General features: G+C 38.0%; 1 protein-coding gene across 2 annotated transcripts in view; it reads left to right on the top strand.

The window, feature by feature from the left end:
* The first annotated feature begins 20,678 nt into the window (after positions 1-20,678).
* Positions 20,679-27,167, top strand: part of MUM1L1 (MUM1 like 1) — a 32,728-nt gene continuing 26,239 nt past the window's right edge. For both annotated transcript variants that reach the window (XM_005700173.3, XM_013976182.2), the window contains exons 1-3: positions 20,679-20,788; positions 25,091-25,161; positions 26,867-26,946. The gene's annotated coding sequence lies outside the window, so the exon portion shown is untranslated. The remainder of the gene's footprint in view (positions 20,789-25,090; positions 25,162-26,866; positions 26,947-27,167) is intronic.

The following is a 27,167-nucleotide window of genomic DNA, read 5'->3' on the forward strand; positions in this document are numbered from 1 at the left end:
AAAAGGACATTGAGTGCTCCCACAAGAGAAAATGCACTAGTTCTGATAGCTGTGAACATTCGGGGCAAGAAAACACAGGAGTAGGACCAGATTAGAGCTGCCCCCACAGGAGATCCAGAGACCAGCACAGTGTTGGAGGGCATGCTAGAGAGGTGAGGTGGACTGTGACTCCCAGGAAGGGAAAGAACTCTGACAGCAGTGACTCAAGAAAAATATTTATTATTCTTATCTTTTGACTTGTTCTGTAGTTTCTTTTGGATTTTTTTTCCTTTTTCTTCCCATCTCCCCATTGTTGTAGATGTCGATATTATTGGCACTATGAAATCTAAGAAAGCTTTTGAGTTCCTTTTTTTCAATTGCACATTTTATTGTTGCTATAAACCTGTCCTTATGTTGGGATTTTGAAGTTCTGTGGCGCTTTCTGTTTTTGTTTTTGTTTTTTTTCTTTCGTCTTCTTTTTGTTTTCCCATTTTTTAAAATTTTAATTTTTGAAACCAGGGAGGCCTGGCGTGCTGCAGTTCATGGAGTCACAAACAGTTGGACAAGACTGAGCAACTGAACTAAAACCCCGTTATTATCTTTTCTGCATTTGTTGCTTTGTTTCCTTTCCTACTGTTCTTTTCCCCTTGCAGTTAATCTTTCATGTATGTAAATCTTCTTTATCTACCTCTATCTAAATTTACATATCTATTCTTCCTTTCTTTTCTTTCATTCCTTTCCTCACAATATTTGTTAGTTTTGTTTTCATTGTTTTATTCCCCATTTGGCAACTTGCTTTAGTTCTGTTTTCCAGTTTGTGCTTCAGTTAGTTTTGTTCTTAACTGTTAGATATAACTTTTGGTTTACTTTGTTCACTAGGTCAATCTATAGTACTTAATTTTTGTTGGACTGCTTTGATTTTGCTTATGAGCGTATATGTATATGTGTATATTCAATTATTTTAATTATTATTTGTCTGATTTAGTAACTGCCATTTGTCTGGGGTTTATCTTTGTTTTCTCATTTTGGGGTATTTGTTTTAATCTCACTTAGTACCATAACAAACCACTGTGGAATCTTCTTTCCTGACCAAAGATCAAGCCATGAGCCTTTGAAGTTGTAGCAGTGACTCCAAGACCCTAGACTACCAGAAAACTAACCTAGGGAGTATCGAATAGTGAGAACTCCCACAAAAGAAGCCATTTGAACACAAGGCCCAGCATCAATGAACCACCAGTAGCACCCTGTGCAGGATGCCTCACCCAAACAACAACATAACAAAAACACAAACCCAATCATAAGCAGGCAGGATTGCCACCTCATTTAGCCTTGCACATGAGAGGATAAACAAAAAAAGCTCAACAAAAATATCACCCTATATGAAGCTTACACAAACCACTGCTCCAACCTTAGGAGGGCAGAAACCAAAAGAAAGGAAGAAATCAACCTTGAAGCCTGAGAAAAGGAGACCTCAAACACAATAAGTTTTTTAAAAAATAATGAAAAGGCAGAGAAATGTTGCACAAATGAAGGAAAAAACTAGCAACACAGAAGTCCAAAGAAATGAAGAGGAAATAGGCAAACTACCTGAAAAAGAATTCAGAATAACAATAGTAAAGATGATCAAAAAACCTTGAAAACAAAATGGAGAAAATGTTAAGAATCAATTAACAAAGACCTAGAAGAATTAAAAAATAACAATAGAAAGACAAACAACATAATTATTAAAATTAAAAATACTCAAGAAGGAATCAATAGCAGAATATCTGAAGCAGAAAGACGAATCAGTGAGCTGGAAGATAAATTGGTGGAAATAACTTCTGAAGAGCAGAATAAAGTAAAAATAATGAAAAGAACTGAGGATAGTCTCAGAGACCTCTGGGACCATATCAAATGCACCAGCATTTGAATTATAGGGGTCCCAGAAGAAGAAGAGAAAAAGAAAGGAACTGAGAAAATTTTTGAAGAGACTATAGCTGAAAATTTCCCCAACATGGAAAAGGAAACAGTCAATCAAGTTCAAGAGGCAAAAAGAGTCCATACAGGATAAATCCAAGGAGAAACACACCAAGACACATACTAATCAAACTAACAAAGACTAAACACAAAGAAAGAATATTAAAAGCAGCAAGGGAAAAGCAGCAAATAACTTACAAGGGAAACCCCATATGTTTAAAAGCTGATCTTTCAGCAGAAACTCTGCAGGCCAGAAGGGAATGGCAGGATATATTTAAAATGCTGAAAGGGAAAAATCTACAACCAAGATTACTGTACCTGGTAAGATTCTCATTCAAAACTGATGGAGAAATCAAAAGCTTTTCTTTTGATTGACAAAAGAAATCAATCTTTTATTTTTGACAAGCGAAAGTTAAGAGAATTCAGTAGCACCAAACCAGATTTACAACAAAAGTTAAAGGCACTTATATAGTTAAGAAATAGTCAAGATACAGTCAAAAGAAGAAAAAGATCTACATAGTGAACCCCAAACAATTAAGAAAATGGCAATAGGAATATATATATCAATAATTACTTTAAGTGAAAATGGATTAAATGCACCAATCAAAAGAAACAGACTGGCTGAATGAATACAAAAACAAGACTCATATATATGCTCTCTACAAGAAACACACCTCAAGCCTAAAGACACATATAGACTGAAAGTGAGAGGATGGAAAAATATATTCCATGCAAATGGGAAGCAAAAGAAAGCTGGAGTAGCAATCCTCATATCAGATAAAATAGACCTTAAAATAAAAAAGATTACAAGAAATAAGGTAGGACACTACATAATGATTGAGGGATCAATCCAAGAGGAAGACATAACAATTGTAAATATCTATGCACCCAACATAGGAGTACCTCAAAACATAAGACAAACACTAACAGACAAAAAAGGAGAAATTAACAGTAACACAATAATATCAGGAGACTTTAACACCCCATTCACACCAATGGATAGATCATAAAAACAGAAAATTAATAAGGAAACACAAGTCTTAATGATACATTAGATGAGATGGATCTCATTGATATCTTCAGGACATTCTTCTCAAGTGCACATGGAACCTTCTCCAGGATAGAACACATCTTGGGTCACAAATCAAACTTCAGTAAATTTAAGAGAACTGAAATCATATCAAGCATCTCCTCCGACCACAATGCTATGAGACTAGTTATCAATTACAAGGAAAAAACCTGTAAAAACACAAACACATGGAGAATAAACAACGTGCTTCTAAATAACCAACAGGCTACCTAAGAAATCAAAAAATTTATAGAAATAAATGACAATGAAAACATGACAACTCAAAGCCTATGGGATGAAGCACAAGCAGTTCTAAGAGGGAAGTTTATAGCAATACAATCCTACCTCAAGAAACAAGAAAAACATCGAATAGACAACCGAACTTTACACCTAAAACAACTGGAAAACAAAGAACAAAAGAACCCCAAAATTAGTAGAAGAGAAGCAATCATAAAGATCCAAGCAGAAATAATTGAAAAAGAAATGAAAGAAACAATAGTAAAGATTAATAAAACTAAAATATGGTTCTTTGAGAAGACAAACAATTGACAAACCTTTAGCCAGAGTCATCAAGAAAAAAAAGGAGAAAAATCAAATCAATAAAATTAGAAATAGAAATGAATAAGGAGAGGTTACAAGAGACAATGCAGAAATACAAAGGATTGTAAGAGACTATTATAAACAACTATATGGCAACAAAATGGATAACCTGAAGAAATGAACAGATTCTTAGAAAAGTTCAATCTTCTAAGACTGAACCAGGAAGAAATAGAAATTATGAACAACCCAATTACAAGCACTGAAATTGAAGCTGTGATCAAAAAATCTCCCCCAAAACAAAAGCCCAGAACCAGATAGCTTCACAGGAGAATTCTATCATTTAGAGAAGAGCTAATGCCTATCCTTCTAAAACTCTTTCAAAAAACTGCAGAGTAAGGAACCCTTCCAAACTCATTCTACAAGGCCACCATCACCCTGATATCAAAACCAGACAAAGACAATACAAAAAAAGAAAAATACAGGCCAATATCATTGATGCAAGAGTCCTCAACAAAATTTTAGTAAACAGAATTCAGCAACACATCAAAAAGCTCATACACAATGATCAAGCTGGGTTTATTCCAGGGATGCAAGTTTTCTTTAATGTGATACACCATATTACCAAATTGAAAGGTAAAAACCATACGATAATCTCAATAGATGCATCAAAAGCTTTTGAAAAAATTCAGCACCCATTTGTGATTAAAACTCTTCAAAATATGGGCATAGAAGGAACCTATTTCTACATAGTAAAAGCCATATATGATAAGCTAACAGGAAACATTATTGTCAATGGTGAAAATCTGAAAGCATTCCCCCTAAGATCAGGAACTAGAGAAGGGTGTCCACTTTCACCACTATTATTCAACATAGTTCTGGAAGTCCTAGCTACAGCAATCAGAGAAGAAAAATAAATAAAAGGAGTCCAAATTGGAAAGAAGAAGTAAAGCTCTTACTCTTTGCAGATGACATGATACTGTACATAGAAAACCCTAAAGATACCATCAGAAAATTCCTAGAGCTAATCAATGAGTTTAGCAATGTCATAGGATACAAAATCAACACACAGAAATCACTTGCATTTCTATATACTGACAATGAAAAATCAAAAAGAGAAATTAAGGAATCAATCCCATTCATCATTACAACAAAAAGAAAAAAAAATATCTAGGAATAAACATATGTAAGGAGACAGAATAACTATACACAGAAAATTATAAGACACTGATGAAAGAAATCAAAGATGACATAAACAGATGGAGAGATAGTCCATGTTCCTGGGTAGGAAGAATCAAGAGTGTGAAAATGACTATACTACCAAACACAATCCACAGTTTTAATGTGATCCCTCTCATATTACCAGTGGCATTTTTCAAAGAACAACAACAACAAAAAAAAAAATTCACAATTCATATGAAAACACAAAAGACCCTGATAGCCAAAACAGTCTTGAGAAAGAAGAATAGAGCTGAAAGAATTAACCTTCCTGACTTCAGATTATACTACAAAGTTACAGTCATCAAGACAGTATGGTACTGGCACACACACACACACAAAACAGAAATATAGACCAATGGACCAAGATAGAAAGCCCAGAAATAAACCCATGCCCCTGTAGTTACCTTGACAAAGGAGGCAAGAATATATAATGGGGAAAAGACAGCCTCTTCAATAAATGGTGCTGGGAAAACTGGACAGCTCCATGTAAAAGAATGAAATTAGAACACTTCGTTACACCAAACACAAAAACTCAAAATGGATTAAAGACCTTAATGTAAGACCAGAAGCTATACAACTCTTAGGGAAAAACATAGGCAGAACACTCTATGACATAAATCAAAGCAAGATCCTCTATGATGCACCTCCTAGATTAATGGAAGTGAAAACAAAAGAAAATAGATGGGATCTGATTAAACTTAAAAGCTTGTGTACAGCAAGGGAAAGTATAAGCAAGATGAAGAGACAACCCCCAGAATGGGAGAAAATAATAGCAAATGAAACAACTGACAAAGGATTAATTTCCAAAATATACAAGCAATGCTAGAAAAATAAACAACCCAATCAAAGAGTGGGGAAAAGACCTAGACATACATTTCTCCAAAGAAGACGTACAGATGGCTAACAAACACATGAAAAGATGCCCAACATTGCTCATTATTAAAGAAATGCAAATCAAAAGTACAATGAGATATCATCTCACACTGGTCAGAATGGCCATCATCAAAAAGTCTATAGACAATAAATGCTGGAGAGGGTGTGGAGAAGAGGGAATGCTCTTGCACTATTGGTGGAAATGTAAATTGATACAGCCACTATGGAAGACAGTATGGAGATTCCTTAGAAAACTAGGAATAACAGCAATCCCAATCCTAGGCATATACCCTTAGGAAACCAAAATTGAGAGACACATGTATCCCATTGTTCACTGCAGCACTATTTACAATAGCTAGAATATAGAAGCAACCTAGATGTCCATTGACAGATGAATGGATAAAGAATTCGTGGTACATATACACAGTGGAATATTACTCAGTCATTAAAAGGAACACATTTGAGTCAGTTCTAATGAGGTGGATGAACCTAGAGCCTATTACACAGAGTGAAGTAAGTCAGAAAGAGAAAGATAAATATTGTATACTAACGCAAATATAAGGAATCTAGAAAAATGGTATTGAGGAATCTATTTGCAGGGCAGCAATGGAGAAACAGACATAGAGAATAGACTTATGGACATGGGGAGAGTGGAGGAGAGGGTAAGATATATGGAAAGAGTAACATGGAAACTTACATTACCATATGTAAAATAGATAGCCAACAGGAATTTTCTATATGGCTCAGGAAACTCAAACAGGGGCTCTGTATCAACCTAAAGGGGTGGGATGGGGTGGGGAGGCGGGAGGGAAGTTCAAAAGTGAGGGGATATATGTATACCTATGGCTGATTCATGTTGAGGTTTGACAGAAAACAACAAAATTCTGTAAAGCAATTATCCTTCAATAAAAAAATAGTAAATTTTTAAAAAGAACATAAAATGGAATCACAAAACATACCTAATTAATTCAAAAGAAGGCAGAAGAAGAATAAAAGAGTAATAAAGAGCAGGAGGGTTAAATATTAGTAGCAAGATGGTAGATTTAAATCAAATTACATTAATAACCACATCAAATATAAATGGTCTAAACACTCCTTAGCTAGAGACTGAAAGATTGAATACAAAAGCAAGACTCAACCATATACTGTCTATAAGAAACCACTGTAAAAATAAAGGTACACCAAAAAAAAGTGAAAGGAAAGAAACAATATATCATGCTAATATTAATCAAGAGAAAGATGGAATGGCTGTATTGATATCAGACAGTACAGATTTTAAGTAGATAACTGGTGTCCATCAATTAGGACACTCAATATTGTTAAGGTCTCAATTCTCCCCAAATTGATCGACAACAATCCAAGTAAGCATCTTAACAGTCTTTTTTGTAGAAATTAAGTAGATTCTAAAATTTACAGGGATATGGAGAGAAATTTGAATAGCCAAAACAATTTTGATAAATACAAAGTTGGAAGACATATATCTAAACTTATTATAAAGATGTGTTAAACAAGATAGTGGTGTGTTACTGTAAAGATAAACAGAACAATGGAATAGAAGACAGAATCCAGGAGCAGATTACACTTGGACAATTGATACTTTACAAAGGCGATTCTTTAGAGAAAGGTTAGTCTTATCAATAAATGTTGCTGGAGCAATTGAATATCCATGTTAAAAATATTAAACTGGAATCTAAGACACACTATGTACAAAAATTGACTTAAGATAGATCATACAACTACATTTAAAACCTAAAACTACACAAAATTTAAAAGAAAACATCGAAGAAAAATTTTCTTACCTTCAGTTAGATGAAATTACTTAGATATGACACCAAAGCAAACTCCATATGTTGTCAGACATATCAGAAAAAAAGAAAAACCAGATTATCAGTGGATGTTATTTTTTAGGTGAAGAATTTTGGAGCAAACCAGCCTTGATAAAATTTCCCACTGCTGCTGCTGCTGCTGCTGCCAAGTCGCTTCAGTCGTGTCCGACTCTGTGTGACCCCATAGATGGCAGCCAACCGACCAAGCTCCGCTGTCCCTGGGATTCTCCAGGCAAGAACACTGGAGTGAGTTGCCATTTCCTTCTCCAATGCATGAAAGTGAAAAGTGGAAGTGAAGTCACTGAGTCATGTCCAACTCTCATCGACCCCATGGACTGCAGCCCACCAAGCTCCTCCATCCATGGGATTTTCCAGGCAAGAGTACTGGAGTGGGGTGCCATTGCCTTCTCGGAAAATTTCCCACAGACTACTAAAAATCAGAAAATCTCGAATCCATGAGGAATAAATCCATTGTTTCTCCTTCATCCATATCTTTCTATGCCTTAGAATTGTAGGAAGAAATAAAAGAACAATTGGACACAATCAAAATACACCAGTGATTTTCTGAATCTAGTAATAGTCAACCCTATATATATTTGTTGTCTCAACAAGAGAAAAAACAACTTTCCTCTTCTAAACCAGACCCTTGGGTATCAGGCTGTTTGTTTCCATCAGGCTATTGGGTTTCCATCATCTGATGTCTTCAATCATCTGATCTCACCAATCTCATCTTTCACTTGCCAAACACCAGAAATGTTTATAATTTTTTTTTTGGTGGGTCAGGGGAGGGGAGGAGGACACCATTCAAGGATATGAACATGTCTATCCACCTTAAAAGATTGTGCTCTTTCTGTAAAACATAATCTCTTAATCTCCCAGGACCTCAGTGTTCATTTCTGTAAAAGGAGAAAGGAAAAATGGCCTTGTTTTTAAAGTAAAATACATGTGTGTAGATAATATGTAAAAAACCTGGAAAATATAAAACAGTAATTAACAGAGTACATCAGGGTAGACAGTCAGGAGGTGGAAATCCATGAGATACAGGATCATATCAACTTCTATACAAGTCTGTACTCTCCACATTTTCTTTAAAAACATCCGTTATATTTGCTCTCAGAAAAAATGAGATAACATTTTAGAAACATAGGGACTGTCTTGTTAAGACTATCTTTTAAATGATGAAAGAATATTTTAATGTGTGCAAGCTCAGTTGTGTCGAGTTCTTTGTGACTCCATGGACTGTAGCTCACGAGGCTTTTCTGTCCATGGAATTTCCCAGGCAAGAATACTGGAGAATGTTGCCATTTCCTCCTCCAGGGGATCTCCCTAACCCAGGGACTGAACACTCGCCTCCTACATTGCAGACAGATTTTTTACCACTGAGCCACCTGGGAAGCCCAGATATTTTGATATGAATATTCAAGTAAATTGTTAGATAAAATAATTCCCATTTCAATTAGCATTCATATGTGTGAAAATTTAGGAAAGATAAAACTACAGACACTAACAGTGAGTATCTCTGATGTGTTGTAGTAGACAATATATACATATATGCATATATATATATATCTTCTTGTATTTCTGCATTTTCTATAACGTGTAATTATTCTACAGAAAAATATTGGCAATAAAGACACTATACTCTTACTGTACCTATTGTATCTTTCTCATCCTTCTATATTATAGGTGATAAAAACCCATAGACTACTTTTCCCAGATGCCATTTCCAGCTTTGTGTCTATTAGGTTATTTCAATGAGAGGTACTATCAGGAAACTAGAAAGTGAGAGAAAGAAAGAAGCAATTTTTCTGTATTGTTTTTTCTTTTCTTTTTTTCTCTCTTTTCTTCTCTCTCTTTTATTTCCCTCCTTTCCCTTTCCTTCCCTCCCCTTTTCTTTTCTTGATTCCTGGTTAGGCAGAAAGGGCCTAGTTGTGCAGTTAAGTCATGGATGCTCGGGCAGCCTAGGCAGCAGTGTGCTCCAGACTCTAGTTCTAACTGTAGCCACGAGAATTCCAGAAAGCTGACACAGCACTTATCTGCTCTGATTCCCATAGTTTCAGTGCACTCATGTCCTTTGGCTCCAGTGACAAAAATAACAGGTGACTTCAAGCATGCAAATTTCTACAACATCAGTGTTGCTTTCTCTCACACACATGAATACAGGCAGACACACTTACATTGTAAAATAAATTAACAATGAGAATATGTTGGTCTTGGAGTATTATGATATTACTCGTATAGTTCTTTTCTTTCAAGTAGAAGCCGCCTCTACTTTTCATGCATGAGGCCTCCTGTCTGATCCCCACATTTTTCTCTTCATTCTTATATCTCTATTGCATTCTCACGACAGGATTCATTTTTTGACATAAAACATTCCTTTGCTGATTCTTCCTCTGTCTTGTCCTTAATCCAGTATGTTCAAATATTGCCCATTCAAAACAAGTTTTCAAGCCCCCTTGGACCTTTAGGAGGAAAAGACAAGGGCCTCAAAGGTGAGAATAACTAGTAATCCTAAAACAAAAGAGTCTGATTAAAAGAAAACTAGGAATTAAATGTGCACCGATACCCCAAGGACTTTTCTGGAGCATAGAAAATCTATGCTAGATTTCTTGTCCATAGTCACATGTATTAATGGGCCATGTGTATCTTCAAATACTCTATGGTTCATTTTAGGCTTCTTTTTTCCTTTCCCCGCTTCTTGCTATGCCTTCTTTATATGGTAGTGTTAGTTCCATACTTGCAATTCTTTTCCATAAGTTTCCTGAAAATTCCCAGGTATTTTCTTTTCATTTGAGCTATAGTATTGTTTTGATTACATCTATCAACTCCTGAGATAGGTATTAAGATTACTCTAATTTTATACTTACATACTCAAAAAAACTGAGGTATATAGAAGTTAAAAAACTTACATGAGAACACATGAATAATAAATAGCAATCTGGGGAATAAATTCATATTTATCAGATTGTGTATCCTATTGAAAATATCAAATACATAACATTCCTGCATGCACTTCCCTGACAACTCTCACAGACTAAGTATAAAGCCTTGTGAACAACTATCCATCTATTTATCTACCTACCTACCTATGATCTCTAGATGATATCTATCATCTCATTTTCTAGATTTTCTCATCTAGAAAATGAAGAAAACCTCTGTTCAAAGTGCATACAGGAATAATTCTGGTCCAGCTTGGTCTTTCTTTTATGGGCCCCCTAGAGAGTAAGATAATTCCTTCTTACTTTAGAGTCCTCAAGAAAGACCAGAAAGGGACCAGCTTTGGGGTGTTAATCCCAAGAAGAGTTGTATCACACTGCAACTCTCACCTGTGATCTCAGAGTGTAGCAACAATTGGTTGTTGTTTTTCAAATTACCTGTGTGCTGTGATTGGGATTTCCCTGGTGGCTGAGACAGTAAAGAATCTGCCTGTAATGTAGAAGACTCAGTTTCAATCCCTGGTTTGGGAAGATCCCCTGGAGACGGGAATGGCAACCCATTCCAGTATTCTACCCTGGAGAATTCCATGAATAGAGGAGCCAGGTGGGCTACAGTCCATCAGGTCATAAAGAGTTGGTCACGACTGAGTGACTAACACACACACACACACACACACACACACATTGTGATAATGTAATTGTCAATTCTTCATCACCTTTACTTAAATTTTTTAAAGAAATTTACTGTAGCATCACCCTAAGTGGTCTAACTCATAGGATCATTAGCCATTGGCAGTATCTAAGTTTTAGTACTGACTGAGCAAAACAAAATCCCCAAATAGGGCAACTCAAAGTTGTATTCCTGGAGGTCATAGGTCAGAGGGTTCTCTGTGGGAGTTCATTTCTCTGCACTAGAAGCACTTTTTCCTTCACTGCTGTGTTCCCCCACATTTGACTAGGGATTTCTCAGCCCACTTTGGCCCTGGCAGTGACACTGACTAGCTTGCATTTCTCTTTATGTGAAGACTCAACTCCAGTAAATTCTTCTATCCTGCTTTTGCACTTAAGATGTGCCAACATTTAGGCAGTATGTGTGCCTATGATCATGCTGTTTGTTCATAGCCAGGCTTGGATATTGGTCAAGGCCAATGACTTAGGGACTATTATATACTTTGTATATAGTCTGATAAAAATTCTTTTTTAGATAAAGTTATCTCTAACATGTGTCAAAATTTATTAAATTGCTAGTGAGGGAAACAGCAAGACAACAAAAATGTTTAGAACAGAGTGTGCCTGTTCCAAAAGGACATTGAAATGGAATGTTACAAAGTTGGAGACTATGAATACTTACATAAATGCCAGCTATTTTTTTATACTAATTCAAGTTTCCTTTTACGAAGTCTTAAACACATAATGTCCTTGCCAGTTGTTACTAAGGAAGCTTGTAGCAATAGGGTTCACCCTAACTATCAGTCAGAAGATTTTAAAAAGCAGGGCATTTACGCAGCAAATGTTCTGAATATATCTGCCTGAAAGTGAAAGAAAGTGAAGTCGCTCAGTCCTGTCCGACTCTTTGTGACCCCATGGACTGTAGCCTAAAATGCTCCTCCGTCTATGGAATTTTCCAGGCAAGAGTACTGGAGTGGGTTGCCATTTCCTTCTCCAGAGGATTTTCCCAAGCCAGGGATCAAACCTGGGTCTCCCACATTGTAGGCAGATGCTTTACCATCTGAGCCAAAACGGAAATCCATATATCTGCCTGAGATTGGGGTTAAGCTTGCATCCTCCAGCAATAGTAAATAAGAGGACCATCTATCAGGAAAGCATGAAACAGTCAATAGAAATTGGAAACAGAATACCAAATAATAATTTAGTATCAGCAATTTTTTTTCAAACTGAAATGAAGATGCAAAATATACAGTTTGTCCATTTCTTCACTTCAGTTCAGTTGCTCAATCGTGTCCGACTCTTTGCGACCCCATGAATCGCAACACACCAGGCCTCGCTGGCCATCACCATCTCCCGGAGTTCACTCAGACTCTAGTCAGTGATGCCATCCAGCCATCTCATCCTCGGTCGTCCCCATCTCCTCCTGCCCTCAATCCCTCTCAGCATCAGAGACTTTTCCAATGAGTCAACTCATAGCATGAGGTGTCCACAGTACTGGAGTTTCAGCTTTAGCATCAGTCCTTCCAAAGAAATCCCAGGGTTGATCTCCTTCAGAATGGACTGGTTGGATCTCCTTGCAGTCCAAGGGACTCTCAAGAGTCTTCTCCAACACCACAGTTCAAAAACATCAATTCTTTGGCGCTCAGCCTTCTTCACAGTCCAACTCTCACATCCATACATGACCACAGGAAAAACCATAGCCTTGACTAGACGGACCTTAGTCGGCAAAGTAATGTCTCTGCTTTTGAATATGCTATCTAGGTTGGTCATAACTTTTCTTCCAAGGAGTAAGCATCTTTTAATTTCATGGCTGCAGCCACCATCTGCAGTGATTTTGGAGCCCCCAAAAATAAAGTCTGACACTGTTTCCACTGTTTCCCCATCTATTTCCCATGAAGTGACGGGAGCGGACGCCATGATCTTCGTTTTCTGAATGTTGAGCTTTAAGCCAACTTTTTCGCTCTCCACTTTCACTTTCATCAAGAAGCTTTTGAGTTCCTCTTCACTTTCTGCCATAAGGGTGGTGTCATCTGCATATCTGAGGTGATTGGTATTTCTCCCGGCAATCTTGATTCCAGCTTGTGTTTCTTCCAGCCCAGCATTTCTCATGATGTACTCTGCATAGAAGTTAAATAAGCAGGGTGACAATATACAGCCTTGATGTACTCCTTTTCCTATTTGGAACCAGTCTGTTGTTCCATGTCCAGTTCTGACTGTTGCTTCCTGACCTGCATACAGATTTCTCAAGAGGCAGGGTTGGTGGTCTGGTATTCCCATCTCTTTCAGAATTTTCCACAGTGTATTGTGATCCCCACAGTCAAAGGCTTTGGCATAGTCAATAAGGCAGAAATAGATGTTTTTCTGAAACTCTTGCTTTCTCCATTATCCAGCAGATGTTGGTAATTTGATCTCTGGTTCCTCTGCCTTTTCTAAAACCAGCTTGAACATCAGGGAGTTCACGGTTCACATATTGCTGAAGCCTGGCTTGGAGAATTTTTAGCATTTCTTTACTAGCATGTGAGATGAGTGCAATTGTGTGGTAGTTTGAGCATTCTTTGGCATTGCCTTTCTTTGGGATTGGAATGAAAACTGACCTTTTCCAGTCCTGTGGCCACTGCTGAGTTTTCCAAATTTGCTGGCATATTGAGTGCAGCACTTTCACAGCATCATCTTCCATGATTTGAAATAGGTCAACTGGAATTCCATCACCTCCACTAGCTTTGTTGGTAGTGATGCTTTCCAAGGCCCACCTGACTTCACTTTCCAAGAGGTCTGGCTCTAGATTAGTGATCACATCATCATGATTATCTGGGTCATGAAGATCTTTTTTGTACAGTTCTTCCGTGTATTCTTGCCACCTCTTCTTAAGATCTTCTGCTTCTGTTAGGTCCATACCATTTCTGTCCTTTATCGAGCCCATCTTTACATGAAATGTTCCCTTGGTATCTCTAATTTTCTTGAAGAGATCTCTAGTCTTTCCCATTCTGTTGCTTTCCTCTATTTCTTTGCATTGATCGCTAAAGAAGGCTTTCTTATCTCTTCTTGCTATTCTTTGGAACTCTGCATTCAGATGCTTATATCTTTCCTTTTCTCCTTTGCTTTTCACCTCCCTTCTTTTCACGGCTGTTTCTAAAGCCTCCCCAGACAGCCATTTTGCTTTTTTGCATATCTTTTCCATGGGGATGGTCTTGATCCCTGTCTCCTGTACATTGTCACGAACCTCAGTCCATAGTTCATCAGGCACTCTATCTATCAGATCTAGGCCCTTAAATCTATTTCTCACTTCCATTGTATAATCATAAGGGATTTGATTTAGGTCATACCTGAATGGTCTAGTGGTTTTCCCTACTTTCTTCAATTTAAGTCTGAATTTGGGAATAAGGAGTTCATGATCTGAGCCACAGTCAGCTTCTGGTCTTGTTTTTGTTGACTGTATAGAGCTTCTCCATCTTTGGCTGCATAGAATATAATCAATCTGATTTCAGTGTTGACCATCTGGTGATGCCCATGTGTAGAGTCTTCTCTTGTGTTGTTGGAAGACGGTGTTTGCTATGACCAGTGCATTTTCTTGGCAAGACTCTTAGTCTTTGCCTTGCTTCATTCCACATTCCAAGGCCAAATTTGCCTGTTACTCCAGGTGTTTCTTAACTTCCTACTTTTGCATTCCAGACCCCTATAATGAAAAGGACATCTTTTTTGGGTGTTAGTTCTAAAAGGTCTTGTAGGTCTTCATAAAACCGTTCATCTTCAGCTTCTTCAGCATTGCTGGTTGGGGCATAGACTTGGATAACTGTGATATTGAATGGTTTGCCTTGGAGATGAACAGAGATCATTCTGTCGTTTTTGAGATTGCATCAAAGTACTGCATTTCAGACTCTTTTGTTGACCATGATGGCTACTCCATTTCTTCTGAGGGATTCCTGCCCGCAGTAGTAGATATAATGGTCATCTGAATTAAATTCACTCATTCCAGTCCATTTTAGTTTGCTGATTCCTAGAATGTCGATGTTCACCCTTGCTGTCTCTTGTTTGACCACTTCCAATTTGTCCTGATTCATGGACCTGACATTCCAGGTTCCTTTGCAATATTGCTCTTTACAGCATCGGATCTTGCTTCTATCACCAGTCACATCCACAACTGGGTCTTGTTTTTGCTTTGGCTCCATCCCTTCATTCTTTCTGGAGTTATTTCTCCTCTGATCTCCAGTAGCATATTGGGCACCTACAAACCTGGGGAGTTCCTCTTTTGGTATCCTATCATTTTGCCTTTTCATACTGTTCATGGGGTTCTCAAGGCAAGAATACTGAAGTGGCTTCCCTTCTCCAGTGGACCACGCTCTGTCAGACCCCTCCACCATGACCCGCCCGTCTTGGGTTGCCCCACGGGCATGGCTTGGTTTCATTGAGTTAGACAAGGCTGTGGTCCTAGTGTGATTAGATTGACTAGTTTTCTGTGAGTATGGTTTCAGTGTGTCTGCCCTCTGATGTCCTCTTGCAACACCTACCGTCTTACTTGGGTTTCTCTTACCTTGGGCGTGGGGTATCTCTTCACGGCTGCTCCAGCAAAGCACAGCCACCGCTCCTTACCTTGGAAGAGGGGTATCTTCTTACCACCGCAGTTCGTGACCTTCAACGTGGGATAGCTCCTCTAGGCCTTCCTGCGTCTGCGCAGCCGCCACTCCCCGGGATGCTCCTCCCAGCCACCAGCCCTGGCCTCGTTTGATTAATTAGCTTTTTACAATTTTGACTTTAGCAAAAATTGAACATAGCTTTACTTTATACACTGTTATTACAATCATGGTAATCAGTAAAGTTTGTACTTATATTGACATTATTCCTTTAATTCAACCTCCAACATCTAGGAAGAATGTTCAAATGAAATTCCAAAATGAATCAATCTAAATGGTAACAAACTAATTTTGTCTATGAATCTGGGCTTTTAAACTGTGTTCTTTTGCTATATACCTTGATATATTTACATAAATGCATCAAGAGTGGTACCAAAACTGAATTCCCCCTAAAGCTAAGTTTGTGATTAACCTCTCTATTCACAACTTTATTCCCTTTCTTCTCCTGTGCCTGTTCCCCTCAAGACTGAAGAGTATGGGGGCTTCCCTGGTGGCTTAGTGGTCTTCCTCAATCTGCCTACCAATGCAGGGGACATGGATTCAATTCCTGATCTGGGAGGATCTCACATGATGAGGATCAACTAAGCCCAGGTGCCACAACTATTAAACCTGTGCTCTAGAGCCTGGGCAGAGAAGGCAATGCACCCCACTCCAGCACTCTTGCCTGGAAAATCCCATGGACGGAGGAGCTTGGTGGGCTGCAGTCCTTGGGGTCACTAAGACTCGACTAAGACACGACTAAGCATCTTCACTTTTCACTTTCATGCATTGGAGAAGGAAATGGCAACCCACTCCAGTGTTCTTGCCTGGAGAATCCCAGGGACGGGGGAGCCTGGTGGGTTGCCGTCTATGGGGTCGCACAGAGTCAGACACGACTGAAGTGACTTAACAGCAGCAGCTAGAGCCTGGGAGAGCAACTACTGAGCCCATATGCCCTAGAGTCCATGCTCTGCAATGGGAAAGTCACCACAATGAGACGCCCATGCTCTGCAACAAGAGAGTAGCTCCTGCTTGCCGCAACTAGAGAAAAGCCTGAGCGGCGATGAAGACACAGCAGAGCCAAAAATAAATCAATCAATAAAAATTATTTTTTTAAAAAAGATTGAGGAGTATCAAAGTAAAGAAGGTATTGAAACCATATACAAACCCCAGTGTCCCTGTCTTATGAAAAAAAAGATTGGCTTTCGTCTCCCAGGCCTCCCCAGAGTCTTGAAAGGCCAGCTCAAAAGTTAATGATTAGAAAATGCGAAGATGTAGAAACAAAGAGTAGCTGTTGAGCAGAGAAACTGGTAACAAAGTAGACTGTAAATCCACCACAAAGCAGAATCACCAAACTCCCTGTTCCCTGGAAGATAATAGATAAAGGTCTGACACACATTCCTAAATTGTTTTTACAGGAAGCAGACTCCCACCAGATGAAAGTGCTTGATATTCTCTATTCTCTCGTGAGAGTCCCTTGGACAGCGCAGAGATCAAACCAGTCAATCCTAAAGGAAATTAACCCTGAATATTCATGGAAGGACTGACGCTGAAGCTGAAACTCCAATTCTTTGGCCACCTGATGTGAAGAGCTGACTCACTGGAAAAGACCCTGATGCTGGGAAAGATTGAGGGCAGGAGGAGAAGGGAACGACAGAGCATGAGATGGCTGGATGGCATCACCGACTGAATGGACATGAATTGAGCAAACTCTGGGAGATAGTGAAGGACAGGGAAGCCTGGCATGCTGCAGTCCATGGAGTGGCAAAGAGTAGGACACAACTTAGTGACTGAACAACAACAACAAATGCAAGGAGTTCGGGCATCCCATGTTCAAAAGACCTGCACTCAATGGCTTTCAAGAAAAGAGTTTTAAAGGCAGTGTTAAGGAAGGGGCTACAGGGTGCTTGATCAGCTTGCGCACAATTCTCAGATTTATTGGCAAGGTTAAGTTTAAAGTGTCACCAACCTTCCGCTTTCAACCTGAGATATACATGCTTGCAGTCAGCAGTTTTCTCATTATTATCTTAAATATTTAATGGAAGTAACAGTAGCTTTTCTGAGCAGTGAAACCAGTATATAGGCAATCGAGGAAGTTCAGAGTAGTCTTTTTATGAGATTATAATCCAAAAATATGCAAATCAGAGAGAAGACAAATAAGAGCACTACTTGGACTATGAGACTATAAAGCAGAGATCTCCACATATTTTTTTTGTCATCACTACTGTAAAAGACTCATTGATACCTCCCATAGTTCAATATTTTATAAAGTATGTGATTCTTCAATACAAATAGTTTTTAAGAATAATTTAAAATACTTATAAAGTTTTTGAAAGAAAAATGAAAATAAATTAATTTTGATTATATACTTCATATATCCCACTGGATAGTCTTATATGTGCTCTGGAATATGCATAGCTTTCTGTGGGGATCATTTCTCTACTACCAGTTTAGACATGTAACTCTGCTGTTTGAAAACCTGAAATGTTCTCTATCAAACACTTCCCAAAATATTGGTTCCAATTTACATTCTAGTAGTGGATGTTTCTTCAAGTTGTTCTTCATCCCTTAACAACAACTGAAATATTTGATATTTTATATTTTGATATATCTTTTTTCTATATTCTGCTAATTTCTTTTAAAACCATTTTAATGCCAAAGAAAATTAAAATAACAGAAATAAAAGGGCAACCCTCAGAATAAAATCTTTTCATTCTAAATATCAAAGTTTCTCAAGGTCTTACAATTTTAAAGAACAAAGTTTATCCATTCTCTATTCTCGATATTGTTATATTACAATGAACAATGTTTCTTAGTATAATGTCCTTGATAAAGAGCAGAACTGATCCCACAATTTTGCAGAAATTCTCATGAAAAGAAAGCTGCTTTGATGGAGTGGCAGTATTGAGAAGCCTTGGTTTTTGAAACTGTATCAGAGCACTTGAGAGAATGTGCTGGAGAGAATGTGCTGTTAGAAATCATATTTGACACCAAGAGCCCAAATACATAGACTTTAATCTGGGAGAGCTCAAAATGCCTTGTATGCTGTAAGAGCCTCAGGAAGAGCTGGCCATGCTTAATCTCACTTCTGTTAAAGCTAAACAAAATTTTCTTGTTTGCATACTCATGTATTTCTATATATTTCTACAGTATTACACATTTTGAGGTTATTTAGTGGGTACACAAAAGTCTACAAAATTGTCATATCTTGAAAATAATGAACAAATAAAAATAAAACAAATGGAATAGCAAATGAAAGCAAAATGTCAGCTTTATTAAGAGGGGAAAATAAATTGCAGAATATTGCTCATTTTGGGGTTTTTCCAAGTGGCCGCTAGTGGTAAAGAAACTGCTAGTGGTAATGAACCCATCTGCCAATGTAGGAGATGTAAGAAACACAGATTTGATCCCTGGGTTGGGAAGATCCCCTGAAGGAGGGCATGGCAACCATTCCAGTATTCTTGCCTGGAGAATCCCATGGACAAAGGAGCCTGGCAAGCTACAGTCCCACGGCATCACAAAGAATCAGACATAACTGAAGTGACTTAGCATGCATGCACTCTCATTATGAGAATAAATATGTAATAGAAACACAAATTTAAGCAATTTATTCATCACCTAGAGGCCTTTCTAGTCTAGAAGAATCAAAGAGAACCTAGGAGTTTCACTGCTTGAACTTCTTAATAGGGAAGTAATAGGACCTTCCCAGGTGGCACAGTGGCAAAGAAACCACCTGCCAAAGCTGGAGACGTGGGTTTGATCCCTGGGTCAGGAGGATCCCCTGGAGTAGGAAATGGTAACCCATTCCAGTACTCTTGCCTGGAAAAGTCCATGGACAGAGGTGTCTGGCAGGCTGCAGTCCATGGGGTCAAAAAGAGTCAGACAAGACTGGGCACACAAATATCAGAAGTACGAAAGAACATCTTGCATTGTCTGTGAGTGTTCTTTGCCTGATTCTACTATGTTGATCATTTCTTTCTTATTGAAATATAACAGCTAGTTTAAGGATATTTTTGTTTATCCAGTCACATACATTCAAAGCATCTCTGCTTGTGATTGATATTTGTCTGTGGCTTATTGTGATTTTACCATTCTTTTTTTTTTTTTTTCAATTTCAATATAGTCAGATTTTGTTTGGGGATTTTTCTTCAGAAATGGCCGAAGTAAGGAAGTATTCAGTTCAGTTCAGTTCAGTCGCTCAGTTGTGTCGGACTCTTTGCGACCCCATGAATCGAAGCACGCCAGGCCTCCCTGTCCATCAGCAACTCCCAGAGTTCACTCAGATTCATGTCCATTGAGTCCGTGATGCCATCCAGCCATCTCATCCTCTGTCGTCCCCTTCTCTCCTGCCCCCACTCCCTCCCAGCATCAGTCTTTTCAAATGAGTCAACTCTTTGCATGAGGTGGCCAAAGTACTGGAGTTTCAGCTTTAGTATCATTCCTTCCAAAGAAATCCCAGGGCTGATCTCCTTCAGAATGGACTGGTTGGATTAGTAGACGTGAATGAAAGAAGAGACATACTGTAATGTGGTCCAGGTTCAGATTCAAAATTGTAAAAAATTAATTCTATCTAAAATAAAGTTATTAATCCACTACAATCCCAGTCAAGACACTTAGCATGATTTTAGTGAAGCTTGACTGTCAGGTCTTAAATTTACCAGAGATAATGTAAAAGAGAAAGCCTGAAAAAATATGTAAGGAACAGTTAACTGTATCTTTATTATATGAAAAAGAGATTTGCTATCTCTTTTTCTTTCTCCTTTTTTCAGGAAAATACAGACCCTAGGGGTTTGAAAGAAAATTGAACAGGCATATGTTTCCAATACACTTTAAAGTTCTTTAAAATGAACACTTCTTTCCTTTAATTGTATTTCAGTTCAACTTGGAGATTCTCCTCCCTCTAAATGAGGGAAGGACCTCCTGCTTTCCCCATCACAGGCAGGGGGCGGAGCATCCTCTAGAAGCTTGGAAGAGTGAGCCGGCCCTGGCCAGTCTTGGGGGAGGAGCAGCGTTAGACTTCGGAGGCCTCGCAGAAGAGAGAAGAGAGGCTTAGAGGTAATGGCTGTCGTGGAAAGATAGTTATTTTCGGAGATTTCTGGAGACTTGGCAGTAAAGGTGAGAAAAGAAGGGACTGCTGCTTTGGAGTGGTGGAAAAGGAGCTTTGTTTTGTGAGAGTCGTAGTTTCTTTGAGGGAATTTTGACTGAATTTTGTATTCCTTCGTGATATTTTAAAACTCCACACTTTAAGAGTGGGGGAGGTGATCAGATTACACCTGCGGAAAAAAATACTTCTGGAGGTTGCAAAAGCTGACATTCGAGTAGGGCATTTTATGTTTCAGTCAAAAAGCAGTAGTAACAGAGATAAATGATGAAACAAAACTTGAAAAATTAATCTTCCTTATTTAAAAAAAGAGATTATGCTGTGATAATGAGAAATGAAGTTATTAGTTGGGAGTGTTGGGTTTTTCTATTACTTTGTTTGTTGATTGTATTTCCAACAAATCTTGCTGTTTTGGCGGAGTTTGTATAGTAATAATCTGAAATAGTGTATAACTGCGAATTTAAGTACTGAAGACAGTAAGGAGTTTAGTTTATTGTCAGGGAATACTCATTGTCTTAAAAGAATCACTTTGTTTATGGATGTGTAAAGGATGATCATTGTCTATGTCTCTACTTAGCTATCAAAAGAATGATATATTCCAATTTATACTGTAATACAAAAATATCTGTAAGTTCATGAGCTGAAGAATAATAGGCTTATACATATATAATAAAACACAACAATATGTCTAGTAATATGTCTAGTAATCTAACAATATATCTAGTAATGATGTCTAAGGAAAAAAAGAGGAAATTTTCCACTACTTTGCCCAGATTTCACTTAGCGTGAGTAGCTATGTCAGCATAAAAAAATTGAGATGAGAATTTAAAAACATGGGGGAAAAAGCTATCTGCCAAAAAAATAAGTAAATATGGAAACAAGGAAAGGTTCAAATTTGTTAGTGGAGAAATATAAAGTAGTGTATTCTAATATGTAGAATGAGGAAAAGAATATATATATATATATGAATACATTATTTGAAATTACATATGTACACAGACAAACACATATGATGAGGGAAAAATAAAGGGGATTTTGCTCAAATATAAACAGTAAACCAATTCAGGGGTTGGAGTAAGAATGATGTGTATTTTCTTCTTTAGACTTTTATATACCTTTAGTTTTGTTTTGTTTTTTGTTTTTGGAAGCATGGGATGGAGCTGAAAGAAAAATCCATTTTGTTACAGACATTTAAATACTCAAACACACCCCATTGTCTTTAGCTAAAGGTGGATTTTTCTGTGGGTCTGAGAAGGCTGGTTATCTGGTTGCTTGTGCTTTGCTTGCAGTTCAAATATTTAGACTACTGTCCAGACTTTGGTTCAAGCAGAAGATATTTATTTGTATTTTTATGTACTTTTGAGAAAGAATTAAAAAAATGTTCAAAGCATATTATGGAATAGTCATGTAGGATAGTTCACCATAATTTTGAATACTATGCAGCTATAAAAAGAATAAGCTAATATAGTGAGCTAAGTGCAAAAAATAAAAGATATAGAAGGTATATTCTAAAAATAAGCACGTTGCAGAATGGCCTGTAATAATATTGGTACATTATATGCAAGAAAATTTTGGAAATATGCATGTACTTTATTAATTGGAGATATACAAGTATAATTGCCATTTCCTTCTCCAGGGGATCTTCCTGACCCAGGAATCGAACCCGGGTCTCCCGCATTGCGGGCAGACGCTTCACCATCTGAGCCACCAGGGAAGCCCCAAGTATAATTGGAAACAGAACATTTCAACTTTTTATATATTACATTTCTCCATTTAAAAAATCTTATTCTGAAAATAGTAAGCTTGAATCAGATTCATTATGAGAAAATGAGATAAAATTTGAGAAATGTAAGATTATCTTGTAAAAGTTACTCAGAAAGAGATGATGTGGTGGTGGTGGTGAAGTCACTAAATCATGTCTGACTCTTGCGACCCCATGGACTGTAGGCCACCAGGCTCCTCTGTCCATGAGATTCTCCAGGCAAGAATACTGGAGTGGGTTGCCATTTCCTTCTCCAGGGGATCTTCCTGATCCAGGAATCGAACCCAGGTCTCCTGCATTGCAGACATGTTCTTTCTCAACTGAGCTATAAGGGAAGCCCAAAAGATGATGTAGAAAATATTTATTGATGTGAGAAGATGTTAAAATATGTTATTAGGAAGGATAAAAGTCTGGTTTCCAAAAACATGCACATTTATTAACATGTTTAAGAAAAATATATAGAGCAAGTCATTATAGTTTGACCATTATTGTGAGAATTTGCTTTCTTTCTTGAAAAATCAAAAGACGAAGGAAGATACACAATATGCACGAAGGATATAACAACAAACACTAAAATGAAATATAATCCCACTTTTATATGCCATCTACACAACTCTGAAGTTGAGAATGAACAAGTCTAGAAGCAAAAAAACAAAACCAAAAAACCCATCTAGAAGCCTGAGAAGGCTACAGTCTGGTTGGTATAGTTCCTACCCTTCCTGCCCAAAGCCCTGAGTGTCTGCAGTAGTTCTGGCTCTAGTCACAAGATGGCACTCACCAGGTGTCCTAAATTTTCTTTCAGGCAACCATATTTATGAAGTGGACAGACAAAGCAATGAGATATAGTTTCCGTTATGAGACAATATGTAGAATGTGATTGCAGTTCGTTGAAAAGTTGCACATGTATAAAATAAAAACACACCAAGACTGATATGAGAATTCAAACAGAAAGCATTAAAAAAGTAGTTACACAGATTGAGCCTATAGAGATGCACAATTCCCTTTTTTCCTGTCCCCAAAGCATACTTTTCATGAGGAAGATTATTTTAGTATCAACCTAATAACATAACTGTGTCACAGAGAACATTTCAAATACCAAGAACAAGAAGGAAAATAAACAAGGCCTCTGCATCACAGTTGAGATTTTTATCTCATTCCTATGTTTCAGAAGAGCATGCCTGCTAAAGTTTTGGTAGGGAAACTTCTTTACAGCTTTTCCATTTAATTGGTATGCTTCCCTGTCTCCTTTTGGACAGCTTAGGTTAATGTCTGAGATGCACATGATCTGGGGAATCTGTGTATGACACCAGTTGAGCCTCAGAAGGGCAGCACGACCACAAAACGGCCAAACAGGGAGAAGGCTCTGCTGGACAAACAGCTGGAGTAAGAATAAAAACAACCAGATCACAGGGGCATACCCTGCACGATCCATGTGATATTGGATAAGGTTCTTCCCATCTTCATGAAATATTTCACATTAAAAACGTGTTGAGAACTTGGGGTAGAAGAGGTATAGTTTATTTTGTTTGCTGCTCAGTAGCCATAACATTTTAAATTAAAAGACACATTTCATACTAAAATTATGTTAGGTTGATAATTTGAGATACAATTCTTTTACCCCTGTTCTGTAGCCGTAATGTTTTGTAATTAAAAGCCATTGCTTCTAGTTTTGGGGAAAATATCTCATGTGTTTAACCACTATGAAGAAACAATTGGAGAGGCTATTCAGGTGTCTACCAGAGGTTGCAGCCAGGGACCTGACTCTATAATCCTTGACAGCTTTGCTCAGTTGTTGTCACCACATACTAGATAGCATGTTGTTGTCATTTAGTTACTATGTTGTGTCTGACTGTTTGTGACCCTGTAGACTGTAGCCCACCAGGCTCCTCTGTCCATGGGATTTTCCAGGTAAGAATACTGCAGTGGGTTGCTATTTGTTTCTCCAAGGGCTTTTCCTGATCCAAGGACTGAACCCACGTCCCCTGCACTGGCAGACAGATTCTTTATCACTGACCCCCTAGGGAAGCACTAGATAACATAGTTACAAGTATTTCTTAAGACCTGCCTAAGGTCTCACAGCCTTCCTCAAATAGACTTCTGTACACTCTCTTGAATAAAGCTATTGATGCCGAACCTCATTATCTGTGTCCATGAGATCTTTGATTGCTTTGGACAGGCAAGGCAGCACTAGCAGCTTTGGAAACATTAAAGCCCAGAATTCCGTTGTGATAACCCTGTGGGATTTAAAAGGCCCAAATTATCCAGGAACACAAATAATGTCCTGCCACTTCCAAAGCCCCTCCCACATGCATTCTTTTCTCAGAGTACAACAGAAATAATAAAGATGTGACATTGGGTTTGTGCTATCATAATTCTTCTTGTTTTTCTTCCCCTCCCCTCCAAAAGATGTCAATGTCTCTAATCTCTTCTCTCTGATATTATTCTTCTGATTTGTAGCTTGTCTCCATCATCATTGTCCATGTTCTTTCTGCTTAGGGTAAACTTCTTATCTAATCCTTTTTTTTTTTTTTTGCCATATTTTAATCTAATCCAGTTGGCGCCTGTTGAAAACACTTTATTCCGGCTACTTTGTGGGTTTCAGAGGATAAGAAGGGGCTACAGCAGGTGAGTGCCATTTACCAGCCCTACTGCAGTAGAGTTAAGGGTCCTTCAAAAACTGCTTTTCTAAAAAACTAGGCAGCTAGAACTGGATCAGTGTCCTGAGAAATTTTCCAGGACACTGCATATCTGTTGATTGAGTTCCTGTCTATATCCTGGTGCACTAACTGAGTATGTTGCAAATCCAGTTTCTCTGTGGTTAATAAAGATTTCTTTTACCCGTTTCCATATCCTTCCTGTCTCATCTAGCTCTCACTACACACTTAGCTACTAAATTCTTTTTTTTTTAATTATTGTATCTTTAAATGTGATTTCATATTTAGACAACCTAGGTTATTGTCAGAGATGCTTTTGAGTTACACGTGTTTCTTTCTTTCTTTCTTTTTTTTTTTTTTTTTTTTTTGAGATACTCGGGCTGAAGACTTTATTTTCCAGGTCTGGGGACCATGGCTCGGCTAATGACAGTATCCTTGTTGAAAGTCAGTTGCCCATAGAGACGTGGTTTTACTCCTGAACTCTTGGATCTCTTCCATTGATCTGTATTAGTACCACACTCTCTTGATCATTGTTGCTTTCTAGTAAATTTTGAAATCTCAAAATGTGTGTCCTCCTACTTTATTTTTTCTTAATTGGGATCTAGTATGGAGACATGACAAGTTAGCATAGTTATTAAGGATTTGAAAATTTTCTCTCCACTCAGCTAGTAAAGGTCTCAAACCCACAACTGTCTGCCTGCTTCCTTGTCATAATACCTCTGTGACAAACTTAAAGGCTAAACATTGGGTTCTGCTGAGAGAAATCCATACCTCCTCACTAAAGAACCCTTGATGTCCTTTACTCAGATTGCTTAATGGAATAATTTTGATCTAGCCTGACCCTCCTGTTATGTCTGTGAAAGAATGATGGCTTCTCTCTTTACAGCCCCTGATGCACAGTTTTCTTCCTCTCTGTTTGTTAATCACAGGAAGAGCTGTGTCATACTGCAGCTCTGTTTCTCTAACCTGAATTAGTCAGAGGTGCCAAGAGACAAGGGTCGTGTTTACTTGTTCATCGTGATGATGGATGGTGTTGTGAGGGCTTCACCAACTTTACCTACATTTGATATATATATATAACTATATATATTGTTTTTGAATTAGCAAAACATTATCTTAAGAGAACTAACCCTCAGAATGATCCATTTGGCAGTATATAGGTTTTGTCACTTCCTGGGAAATGACACCCTTAGTTTAAAGGCAATAAAAATCTAAATTTCACTCAATTTCTTGAATATTTTGTGAACAAAAATGCTCAGTAAAGAGGATATAGAATTGCAAACAAAAGCACAAGAACAAGGAGTTGCCAATTGTAAATGAGGATTGGATGAAATGAACACTTCTCTCCATAACCAGTGATTATCAGTTGTCAGACTGCCAGGTCCCTGTGACACAGAAGAGAGATGTTGTAACTAGTCTAGGGTTGAGTGAAACTATAATGCAGATTTGGTCAGTGTAAGAGCATAGTGCAGAAATATATTTTTTAATTTGTGTGAGAATGTAGATGTATGTGAAAGATGGGGAGTTCATAGATAAGTATGGCAGTTATTGAAAATTGTGTTTCACCAGCATGTTCACCAAGAAGGACATAGATGAAGTAACACTCACTGGGGGTTGCAGTCATTAATTCCCCTACAATCAGAAAGTGAATGACAGAATCTTTTGTTCTACTCCAGAATACTCAAGAGACAGGATTCCAAGTGCAGAGAGCCGTGAGTACTGATCAAGAGAACATATCTTTCTGTGTGGAACTCAGGTAAAACTGGGTTTGGAGTGTTTTGTTTTGTTTTTTAAGTTTACCATCTTAACCATCTGTTTAAAAGTCTCTGTTGGATTTGTGACAGTACTCCTGTTTGATGTTTTTGATTTTTGGCCACGAGAGATGTGGTATCTTAGCTACCTAACCAGGGCTCAAACCTGTGCCTGCACTTAGTCACTCAGTCGTGTCCGACTCATTGTGACCCCGTGGACTGTAGC

Source organism: Capra hircus (assembly GCF_001704415.2).
Source record: "Capra hircus breed San Clemente chromosome X unlocalized genomic scaffold, ASM170441v1, whole genome shotgun sequence".
NCBI classification, from domain to species: Eukaryota; Metazoa; Chordata; class Mammalia; order Artiodactyla; family Bovidae; genus Capra; species Capra hircus.